The sequence below is a fragment of the Sinocyclocheilus rhinocerous genome, unplaced genomic scaffold, assembly GCF_001515625.1.
Source record: "Sinocyclocheilus rhinocerous isolate Xijiao unplaced genomic scaffold, SAMN03320098_v1.1 scaffold1234, whole genome shotgun sequence".
Classification (NCBI taxonomy): Eukaryota; Metazoa; Chordata; class Actinopteri; order Cypriniformes; family Cyprinidae; genus Sinocyclocheilus; species Sinocyclocheilus rhinocerous.
The window spans coordinates 1372800-1385712 of record NW_015656153.1 but is presented as its reverse complement, the minus strand read 5'-3'; the positions used below and the strand labels follow the sequence as shown (position 1 = coordinate 1385712).

The window sequence follows — 12913 nt, the reverse complement described above, 5'->3', positions numbered from 1 at the left end:
AATTTGTTATCACAGAATGTTATTTATCTTAAAATGACTTAAATACCCGAGATTTAACAAACCTTTATTTCATACAAATATATCAAAACACATTTTCTAAAGTGCCTAAATGTCAAAATCAGTACAATATCTTTTTTGAAAAATCCTAATGCTGAACACACTATTGCATTATTAGGCTGTGATATTTTTGCGTTGCTGTATGCTCAAGCTCCATCCCTTCCTATACAATAAATCCATTTGAATATCTGTCTGCTAAATTTATTAATGTAACTTTCCAATTGATAATGATGTCCTTTAGCAGGGGCGGCGCCAGAAAATTTTGAACGCAGGTGCTGAAGGGGTGCTAGATCATTGACAGGGGGAGCTGGGCAATTAATAGTAAATATAACCAAAACAGGTTATTATTATTTTTTTATATGAATAATAAAAAAAAATCTAAGGAAAACTCACCTACTCGATTTTGTAATATTCTCTAATTATATAGTCTGTATGAAAAGGTGCATTTTTATTAAAGGCACGTCCATGTGGAGATGGCGAGTCAGCGTCGGCATTCGACAACTTCATCTTTGCACCCGACACTGACTCAGAAAGCACTAGTTTATTAATAAATAATTAAAATGTCGTCTTTTCTCCAGACACATTCATAATCACTTTGCCGGTGCTTTGAGGCAATTGCTTTATGCGCGAGCTTGAGCGCCATCCGGTGTCTGGAGAGTCTCCGATCCCGATCCGGAACCCCTCCGCCGGCAGTTCCCGAGTCAAGAAAGCCGGCCGTTCCCGAGTCCAGTCAGCCGGCAGTAAATGTGGCAAGCCGAAAGGATGCTAATGTGGCAAGCCCGAAGGATGCTAATGTGGCAAGCCCCAAGGACGCAAGATGAATAAATTCCTTGGTTTCTGTACTCTTGGTCTCCTCGTTCCTTGCTCCGTGTTCCTGCACCGTAGCAGATCGTGACATTACTAGGTATACTTGAAACTTTCAGGCAGGTGTATTGAGGCAAGTTGGAGCTAAACTCTGCAGGACACCGACCCTCCAGGACCGAGTTTGGTGACCCCTGATGTAGGGTGACCATACGTCCTCTTTTTCCCGGACATGTCCTGTTTTCGGACCTAAAAAATTGCGTCCGGCCGGGATTTCTAAATCGCCCAAAATGTCTGGGATTCGGCTTTTGCTTTCTACAGTCGCCATTCATTGTGTGCGTTTTTGTTTAAGAGCCCTGCGAGGGACTGTTTTATTAATCCCACTCCCACCGAATTTCTGACCATTACTGCCCGCTCCCGTGATTTTTGTGTCCAGTCCCACCTGCTCCCGCAAACATTCTAATATTGCATAGAATGTTCGCACATCAAGGAGCCGCCATCAATATGCGGAGTATTTAAATCTCTTTTGAATGAGCACTCGCTGTTCACTTTCACTTTCGATTTAGCGATCACGCGCGTTCTGTGTAAAGGAAGATCAGATATTTGTCAATGAGCTCAGGATCTGTTGAGCAGCAAATCCTCCAGCATGATCTGTCAGTCATCTCTCCTCTCAACCTGTGATCAGTGAAATCTGACTCCTGCAGCTCGTGTTGGATGCAGGGTTGTCAACACCACTTTTTTTTTTCAATGGAATTGGGATACTTTTAAACTCCATGGGTTGAATTGGAAACTCCAAGTTTCCATGGGTTGAACTGATTTTCCCTGTTTGAAATGTTGCATAAATTACATTTGACTGAAATGCTTGCATTGAAACATTTTGCATTCTGTGATAAAACTGTGCTACAGTAGGTGGACAACCAGAGTGTGCTTTTTACCGCCGTGGGCGCCGCCGCCGCCGCGTCTGCAAAATGCATTTGCAGCTTTTGACCGCTGAGTGGCGCTTTAACCACAAGTTATCAAGTAAACGCTTCAAAACGCATTTTCATAAATAGCCGTCAGCTTTGCCTTGCCGATGTGTTACATTTGACGGATGCAGTCGGCGGAAAATTAAAGAAAAACACTGTAGTTAAAATATTTCATATTCACAGATGCAAATTTAGTACTTATAAAGTTATGTGCGTTTCTCATTTAGAACAAATTCAAGCAGGATAAATGTCAATGAGCGCCTGTGCTTATATTTACGCTAAGCTAAAAATATTAAATATTAATAATAACAATAACTAAAAAAAACACAAAAAAAACCAACGGGCAGTGGGCCAAATCAGCTGCCAGGCCACCGGGAATTCGCCCGGTGCTCCCGATAGACCGGTCCGCAGTCCGACAGAGCGCTAATCGGGAACCTCTGGTGGCTCAATTAGGAAATATTTTTTACTCGTATATATAAAATATAATTCTTTTTTTGTTTTTGACATTATTTGATTAATGTTTTGTTTTATTTTTATTTTTGTGTTATTTTTGTTTTGTTTTGTTCATCCAGATTTTGCAGCCCTCCAGGACCGAGTTTGGTGACCCCTGATGTAGGGTGACCATACGTCCTCTTTTTCCCGGACATGTCCTGTTTTCGGACCTAAAAAATTGCGTCCGGCCGGGATTTCTAAATCGCCCAAAATGTCTGGGATTCGGCTTTTGCTTTCTACAGTCGCCATTCATTGTGTGCGTTTTTGTTTAAGAGCCCTGCGAGGGACTGTTTTATTAATCCCACTCCCACCGAATTTCTGACCATTACTGCCCGCTCCCGTGATTTTTGTGTCCAGTCCCACCTGCTCCCGCAAACATTCTAATATTGCATAGAATGTTCGCACATCAAGGAGCCGCCATCAATATGCGGAGTATTTAAATCTCTTTTGAATGAGCACTCGCTGTTCACTTTCACTTTCGATTTAGCGATCACGCGCGTTCTGTGTAAAGGAAGATCAGATATTTGTCAATGAGCTCAGGATCTGTTGAGCAGCAAATCCTCCAGCATGATCTGTCAGTCATCTCTCCTCTCAACCTGTGATCAGTGAAATCTGACTCCTGCAGCTCGTGTTGGATGCAGGGTTGTCAACACCACTTTTTTTTTTCAATGGAATTGGGATACTTTTAAACTCCATGGGTTGAATTGGAAACTCCAAGTTTCCATGGGTTGAACTGATTTTCCCTGTTTGAAATGTTGCATAAATTACATTTGACTGAAATGCTTGCATTGAAACATTTTGCATTCTGTGATAAAACTGTGCTACAGTAGGTGGACAACCAGAGTGTGCTTTTTACCGCCGTGGGCGCCGCCGCCGCCGCGTCTGCAAAATGCATTTGCAGCTTTTGACCGCTGAGTGGCGCTTTAACCACAAGTTATCAAGTAAACGCTTCAAAACGCATTTTCATAAATAGCCGTCAGCTTTGCCTTGCCGATGTGTTACATTTGACGGATGCAGTCGGCGGAAAATTAAAGAAAAACACTGTAGTTAAAATATTTCATATTCACAGATGCAAATTTAGTACTTATAAAGTTATGTGCTGCGTTTTTGTTTAAGAGCCCTGCGAGGGACTGTTTTATTAATCCCACTCCCACCGAATTTCTGACCATTACTGCCCGCTCCCGTGATTTTTGTGTCCAGTCCCACCTGCTCCCGCAAACATTCTAATATTGCATAGAATGTTCGCACATCAAGGAGCCGCCATCAATATGCGGAGTATTTAAATCTCTTTTGAATGAGCACTCGCTGTTCACTTTCACTTTCGATTTAGCGATCACGCGCGTTCTGTGTAAAGGAAGATCAGATATTTGTCAATGAGCTCAGGATCTGTTGAGCAGCAAATCCTCCAGCATGATCTGTCAGTCATCTCTCCTCTCAACCTGTGATCAGTGAAATCTGACTCCTGCAGCTCGTGTTGGATGCAGGGTTGTCAACACCACTTTTTTTTTTCAATGGAATTGGGATACTTTTAAACTCCATGGGTTGAATTGGAAACTCCAAGTTTCCATGGGTTGAACTGATTTTCCCTGTTTGAAATGTTGCATAAATTACATTTGACTGAAATGCTTGCATTGAAACATTTTGCATTCTGTGATAAAACTGTGCTACAGTAGGTGGACAACCAGAGTGTGCTTTTTACCGCCGTGGGCGCCGCCGCCGCCGCGTCTGCAAAATGCATTTGCAGCTTTTGACCGCTGAGTGGCGCTTTAACCACAAGTTATCAAGTAAACGCTTCAAAACGCATTTTCATAAATAGCCGTCAGCTTTGCCTTGCCGATGTGTTACATTTGACGGATGCAGTCGGCGGAAAATTAAAGAAAAACACTGTAGTTAAAATATTTCATATTCACAGATGCAAATTTAGTACTTATAAAGTTATGTGCGTTTCTCATTTAGAACAAATTCAAGCAGGATAAATGTCAATGAGCGCCTGTGCTTATATTTACGCTAAGCTAAAAATATTAAATATTAATAATAACAATAACTAAAAAAAACACAAAAAAAACCAACGGGCAGTGGGCCAAATCAGCTGCCAGGCCACCGGGAATTCGCCCGGTGCTCCCGATAGACCGGTCCGCAGTCCGACAGAGCGCTAATCGGGAACCTCTGGTGGCTCAATTAGGAAATATTTTTTACTCGTATATATAAAATATAATTCTTTTTTTGTTTTTGACATTATTTGATTAATGTTTTGTTTTATTTTTATTTTTGTGTTATTTTTGTTTTGTTTTGTTCATCCAGATTTTGCAGAGTAACAAAGGTGTACAAAATTGTTTAAAAACAGTTCTTAAGCTCAAACACTTATCAGTATTACAATAAACTGCATACTGAATGTTCAGCAATTATTAATGTGGTATAAACTGAAATTTGGCAATTTTGTAAATAAATAGTAGATGTGTGATCCTCCAGCATAACACATGGATTAAAGATTAGGCAAAGTCTTGTAATAGGCAGTTAAAACCCCCTTTGTTACACTACGCATTTGTAGAACACATGAAACTGGCCCATCTTACCCCATATATGTATTTTCATCTTAGCCTTTCCAGATTTGTCCTTTTCTTAATTGTACAGGAAGGCAGTATACTTTTTGACAATGACCAGCCTCATTTCCCCCTTCAGTTTTTTCCCTTTGCCTTTATTTTGCCATTTACACATCGGCTCACGTGACTGCTTAATGAGTTAAACCAACCCCTCAGTCAAGATTCTTCACTCCGCTTCTTACTACTTCATTTGCGGCCCAAGCCGAGAAATTCATTGTGCAGCAGTAAAAACAATTTACTGTTAATTACAAGGAGAAAAATGTGCCGTAGCGCTCTCCCCGATTGTCATGAATCACCGCACACTCCCGGAGATTTATAAGGAATATGTAAGTAGGATGAATTAGCAGGGTTTAATAACAGAGGCACAAATCATGCAGCCTTCAAGGGCCTTTAATTGATACAGTGGAATGTGATGGGCATGAATCAGTCAGGCTCGCAGCGCTGCTGTAACATATGGTCAGCTCAATATGCTGCAGCCGATGGAGCTGCCGATGTCATCTTCTGTTTATAGGGTTATTACTGAAGGTTTTTTCATCAGCATAGGGTATCGGTAGTTATATTTAAGGACACAAATGAGTATTTGCTTTGATTCTTGCTGATCTTTGAGTCTACTTGTACTTCTGTTTTCATTGATTGTGTGTGTGTGTGAGTGTGTGTGTGTGTGTTTTAATGATGTCATCAGCGACTAGTCGACTTTCATCACATAAAAGTCGACTTTAAAATATCAGAAGTTGTTCAACCCCTAGTATATAGTTACTATATAAAAGGCGGCAGCAAGAGTGAGAGAGGAAAAAAGAGAGACAGACAGAGAGAGAGAGAGAACAGAAAAGCCTGATAAAAAATAAAATGGTGTTCTTGATGATACACTTTCAGAATTGCGCATGGAACGAACCTCCCTCTCTCTGACTGCTTGACTATTCAAAATTCATCAATTTTAAAGTATGAAAATAATAGAGATAACCTGAGAGTGAATCTAAAATAGCTTTAGTTTGTATTCCTTTGAGATAAAAGACTTCCTCTCTCAATTGAGAGCAGGGCAGACCATATGTGCTCCAGTTCACCGATGGGTTTACGTACACAATTAAAGGTGGTCTGGCCCGGCCTTCACCGAGGGAGACCTATTCAACAAACTGACTATGAGCAATGACAGACACTTTCCATTAAAGGCACTTCATTAATATTAACATAAGAATTAACACCTATTCAGGTTTTTCTCCTTTCAACGACAACATATATCTGAGTGCTCACACGTAATTGGATGTTGAGTGCCCACACACACATACTGTGTGTGTACTCCATTATAAACCGTGAATTTTTAAAAGTAGAACAGTTGGGATTGGTTCTTATAGTTTGGATTGGTTCTTATATCAGGGATGATACAGCATTGCTGAAAGAGAATTTTAAACCAGTCGGTAAACGACATAAATTAGAATGAAGCGAATCTGCAGCAAAGATTCAGAAAATTAAAAACATAAGATCGAAGGCTGCTAGTAAGGTACACTGATGTAGATTCTAGGAATGGTACTGACCGGCACACAGTAACTGTAAAACTGTACTCCTCATAGGCCTTCAGTCCTCCTGCCGTGTAACTCTGCTCCTGTGCTGATCCACTGTACAGCACCTAAAACATGAAAACATACGAGTACAGTTTAAAATATATAGAAATAGATATAGATAAACACAGCACTAATAAATCGCAAGCACACAATTTCACACTTAAAGATGACCTGAAACTGTTTTTAGACACTTAAACTAAGACAACAATGTCAGAGCCAAGGTCTATTTGTTATCATTTAAACCATGGTGCTCACATGGACACTGCCAGTTTGAATCAAGTTCACATCATTTGTCTCCTTCTCCCCATTTTCTGTCTTTTCTCAACTGAACATACAACAAAAGTGAAGTAGCTAAAATTGTTATTCATAATAACAAGTCAACTACAATTAACCTAACCTTTATGAAAATACAGTCAGTTACACTAGAAGACAGTAATAAAACCTGCCCTGTAAAAAAAAGTTTTCTATTAAATTTAAGGTTAAAACACACACACACACACACACACACACACACACACACACACAAAAACAGGCAGTGTTTGCCAGAAATTGACCATAAATCACTGTGACTGCGATACTGTGATATTTTATGCAATAAACAAACATGAACTAAAGGACTACAAATTTGAAACAAACACCTTAACATACATTACTGATAACAAAATTATTTATACAAAATATAATCATATGTGATGCATTAAGCAGAGAGTTCAGGTAATGTCCTTTTTTACACCATTTTTACACCGTTTTACACCATAAATTACATTGTAATTCATAGTTTCACTTTCAAAAACCAATATATTTAACAATTTTTTATAGTAGAATTACATATAATGTGATGTTAAATCCATTTACACTTTTACAGAGTCTGACTTTAGCATTTTCATAGCATTTTTCCATAAAAAAAAAATTATTATTATTTTATTTTATTTCTTTTTTTTTACAGTTTAGCCATCTATTAAAAATAAAAGGACTTTTGGGCATACTTTTGAGTGGTGATGTACATGAATTGGTGAATATACTGTTTAAACCTTTTCACGGAAATTTAAAGGGGTCATATGATGCAATTAAAATTTTTCCTTTCTCTTTGAAGTGTTACAAGCTCTTGGTGCATAAAGAAGAAACCTTAAACCGCATAAACACATTTCATTACACCAAATACACAAAATAATGTTATTTTTAGCAACATCATATGACCCCTTTAATCATAAGAATTAACTATAACAAACAATTTGAAACAACAATGTGACGAGAGGGGCGGGGCCGAGAGCCGTGGGAACGGAGCGAGGCCGGTGGAGTAAATGCTAATGCACGACACCTGCGCCACTCACCGGTCTCGAGTCTCACGGAGGAGCTCCGGAAGGATAAAGGAGGAGTGACGACAGTGTTGGACGAGAGAGGACCAGGCCTGGAGTTTATTTTGTGTTTTGTGTGCGGCAGTCGTCCGCGAGGGGCTGCTGCTTTACTTTCGTTTTGTGTTTGTTTTATTATTAAATGGTTTAAATATTCGCCGTTCCCGCCTCCTTCTTCCCGTGACTACGAACGTTGTTACAAACAATTTGCTAAATAAATAGTTTTTCCCAATTTTTCAAGGTAAAGAGAGGAACAACCTAGGAAAGCATGTTTGATTATTTCCTCAGATTACTCAGCTGTATAATAAGGCAGAATAATACAATATGGAAAAAAACAGCGAAGTAGCATTTAGAAAAGCTGTTTTGAAAACAGCGGAACAGTACTCAGTAAGTACATGCAATATTTCAGCAACTGATCATGTCAATGGGAGTTCTTACAACCGCTCATAAGAGGTACACATGTAGACACGCAACACAAAGATCACACCTTCAGAGCTTTCGATACCTGCCTGACCTGACATATTTATTAAAAAAGTTCATATCTGCAGGTTACTGATTGAAAACATCATCAATGCTAACATACACTTATCAAACTAATTAAGATCTAAGATAATGAAATCCAATTAAAAAGAGGATTGTTCAGGAAAAGTAATCTCAAAAAACATCCTTGAAACATTTGCCACGAAGACAGGAAAGGTGATCCTGATATGGAAAACAGTGCTTTAAATACAGACTAACATGCGGAAGATGGCGCTACTTTAACCTTTAAAGGTTTGCTACCCGAACGAAGACAAAAAAACACAAAGATTCACATGAGTAATAGAGGAGACCTTTTTGGACAGTTCAGCCCACGCCACATGCATACTGGGACACAAGGCACAAGCTATGGAAATATAAAACTGGACAGAAATGAAGGTTACTGGGGATTAAAAAAAAATTCCTTTTTTCATTTCAATGGAAACTTGCAACTTTCTTTATCAATACAGCAACACATATCAATGAAAGAAGGAGAAAAAAATGTAAGAACTGGAGCAATAGGAAGTGTTCTGTGTGATGGATGAAGCAAAGTACAACACAATATAGCCACAGAAGCTTCAAAGCTGTGTGCCAACACATCAGAATGTTCTGGCAGTGGCCCTTTTCTATCAAAAAAAAAAGTTGAATGTGCTGAAATGGATACCTGTGTTACTATAGGTGGAGCATATGGGTTGGACATTTGTTCTTGGTGAAGGTTGACTCTGTACTCAGTCACTTCGCCCCTGACGTCTTTGTCCTGTGGCGTCTCCCAGCTCACTCTGAGTGAGGACGAGGACACAGGGGACACATGAGGAGAGGGCATGTACTCTGGCACTGTGGAGCAGCACAAATAATTCATCAAAACAATAAAACCGTTTCTTAATCAGCATTTTTGTCTTCCTATCCAGCAAATGAATGTTCTTGAGATGAAAATGTACGTTATTTATTTGTCTGTTTGCATGTTTGCTTTGTTTGTAGAGAATACTGCAATTAAGTTTCTTAATTTTGTTTTTTAGCATTTTAAGCATAAACCTAACAAGACGTAACAAACAAACAAATAAATAAATAATAATAATACTTGTTGGATAGGGTAAAAAAAAAAAAAATAAATACTGGGAAAACACTGATACAATTTTATTCAATTTTTTCCATTTGGGAAGCATAATTTATAAATTCTCATTTTTTTATTTGTTAATACTGGCAAACTGATTCCGCTCTACACTGTTTAATCCTGACTTATTTCAAACAGCTTTTGGGTTATCCTCTTAACACAAGCTTTGACAAGGAAATCCGCAAACTCAAGTGCATCTCGTCAAACAAAAACATGGCGAGAAATAAAAATAGTAAAGTACACCTCCCTCCAAGTGTCAAAATATAGAGAGGAAGTTGACAGAAACACTACATGGAACTTCAGCTGTCTTCTTTTTAAATAAAATAGAAAGCCTGGACGGGCTCCTTCCTGTGAAGCACTTGTGGTGAAAATGTATCCCACATAAACAATCCCTCACATGTTTATGCTAATTCCCAGTTTCCGTTTTTCAGGAACTGTCATTCTATGCTGTAACACTAGCCACCAATTCTTTCTCTGCTTAATAAGCATCTCCTCAAAATCAATTCTCCAGGGCTCCCATCTAAATAAAGACCGAAGATGCAGGATTTTCTCTGCGGAATGGAACCGTGTTTGTGGCCTATGAAATGCAATACTTGTTTATTTCAAACTGTTTTGAGTGTTGTTCAATATAATTTGTTTCATAATCTCTTCGGATATAAAACAAAATGAAAAGAGCCATCCCCAACCAAAACTTAATACACAGTTTCATATCATTTTATAGTTATAATCACCACAGTTTAGTAAAAAACAACTTTAAATGGCTTTCTTTGATAGCACAAAGTGTGTTCGACTGACCTCCTTCTGCAGTTCGCCCCATGGCCCACTCTGACAGGGTACTGGCGGCCATGTTAACTGTGAGCACTCTGAAGCGGTAGGTGGAAAAGGGTTCTAGATTGGACACAACTGCACTGCTCTCAGGCAGGGTTAGAGCGTTCTCATTGGCCGAACTCATCGACGGCCGTGGGTTCAGCCAGCCACTACTGAGGAAAACCCTTTGCTCTGGACCGTAACTGGTGGCGTTTCTCTGCGACTCATTCAGTAGCTGCATAAAAAGCTCATACCTGATAATTATACCTGGAGAGAGAAAGAAAGAGATGCATGAAACATACATAGGCCAGTACCTTCTTCCACAATCCCTTATTAAGCCTCAGACAGAAGCAGATGATATTGAGATGTAAAACTGGCCATTGACAATACACAATTACAGCTGCTGCATGAAATTATGCAGAAAAGAGAGGCAGACAGAGAGAATCAGATAGACACAATTAAACGGAGAGGAAATTCATTGAGAGAATCCTCTAAGGGCACTTTATAATGGTCCATGTTAATGAGCTAATTTGGCAAAAAGCATGATAACTGGCATTAAAAGTCATTGATATACAGAGGGCTATTTTGCGACGCTTTCAATGGCGCGAGGCACAATACATAATTGTATGCAGCAATCAACTGTTTTAAATGTGAAATGTTTCTTTGCGGCGCGCAGTCCCATCAGTTTATATTGCGAAATGAAGCATGGGCTGAGCCTTAATCAAGCCTCTTGGTTGTAGATTAAAGTTCGTAAGGAATTAATTTTCATCCCGGCTGAGATCAAATGGCATCTCTATAATAGTATTTCTCATTATTGTAATGATGTAGCTGGAGACGGCTAAAAAGGAAGCTACGGCAAAGTAGAAGAGCATTTCAGCTCTGCCGTATGCATTTAGGAATCACTGTTAAATAAAATCATGTCTAACAATATTACTACTCCCTATAAATAAAACAGGAGAGTGAAATTTGGGGACTGATCTGAATATGTAAATGAAAAAGACAACGTTACTTTCAACATGTTTAACATCTAGTACTGTTTCAGTGTGGGGTTAGGAATTCAAAAGCTGATTATTTTAATTTATTTAATTTCTTTCAGAATATTAGGTCTGGTGGAAGACAAAAACAGATACAAAATGGGGGAAAAAATACCACAAAAATATGTAAAAATCAGGGGTAGTGATCATTTTAACAACAAAAACATAACATGTACCCTATGAATATTTAAAACGGTTTGTATATGACAGTGGTTCTCAACCAGGAGGCTATATATTTGTTTTATAAAATAAAACAAATATAAATTAGGTGTAAATTGAATATTTATCTTTTTCCCCCTCAAAAACTATTGTTTTATTAAAGTACAAACTGTTATTAAAACTTCTGGACCCAAAAATAATTGTGGTTAAGTAATTTAATATATTGACTATTTCTGGATTCAAAAAAGTTTGAAAACAAGCAGCTTTGTCATAATTACAGCAGAACTTCCTGAACTATTTAGAATATTATTATAGCTTACACGAGGGGCCCACAGATATTGTGTTGGACAATGTGGGCCTTCAAGTCAAAAAGGTTTAGAACCACTGCACATATGCATGTCTTAATGTGGGCTGCCTATTTTTCAAAGTGCCCCTGTCAAAAATGATCTAAAACAGTGAGAAATGCTCTAAGTGTGTCAATACCATTAGGTAACCTTGGAGGTTCCCAGTCCACTTTGAGTTGAGAGGACCCTAAGGTTGTGATTGTGGGTGCAGGCTGCTGCTGAGGAGGTATCTGAGCGGTAAGTATGATCAGACTCTTGCTGCGAGCGCAGCCTCCGTTAGTGCAAGCCTGCAGACTGAAGATGTATCGAGTAAAGGGTTGCAGCTCCTCAGCGGTAGCCTCTGTTTGAAGTCCTGTGTAGTGGATCCTCTCTTCTCCGGTCAGATCATGTATCGAACTCAGGGTAAAGCTGTCCACTGGACCAGTGGTGTTCAAAGGCTCCGTCCAGTTAAAGGAGGCACTGGTGGGCTTGGCTCGACCCACAAGGGTTAATTGGAGTTCTTCTTGCTCAGGTACAGCAGACAGAGTGCATAAGCTGACTGTGGCACTTCTGGTGTTAGCACGGATATTACTGGTGATGAGCTGGTAAGAGTATGCCATGTAAGGAGACAAATCAGCATCTGTGTAATGCATAGTTCCTGTGTGAGAAAGAGAACAAGGAAGCTGTCAAACAAATTGTGGTACTGATCACAATATGTTAATTGTCAATTAATTAACAATAATGCTTAAAAGTTGGGGGTCAGTAAGATTAAATAAAAAAAAGTCTCTAATGCTCACCAAAGCTGCATTTATTTGATTAAAAAATACAGTAAAAACAGTAATATTGTGAAATATTATTACAACTTAAAATATCTGTTTTCTATTTTAATATGTTTTAAAATGTAGCTAATTTATTCTCATTACAATATGCTGGTTTGATGCTCAAGAAACATTTCTTTTTATTATCAATGTTGAAAAAAGTTGCTGCTTAAAGGGGTCATATGATGCTTTTTTAAAGATCATTATTTTGTGTATTTGGTGTAACAGAATATGTTGACATACTTTAATGTTCAAAAAACACATTATTTTTCAAATACTGTACATTATTGTAAGTCCTCTATGCCCCGCCTCTCTCAAACAC

General features: G+C 38.7%; 1 pseudogene; it reads right to left on the bottom strand.

Annotated features, from left to right (window-relative positions):
• The window catches only part of LOC107719499 (usherin-like), a 236590-nt pseudogene that overhangs the window by 164998 nt on the left and 58679 nt on the right, over window positions 1-12913 (bottom strand).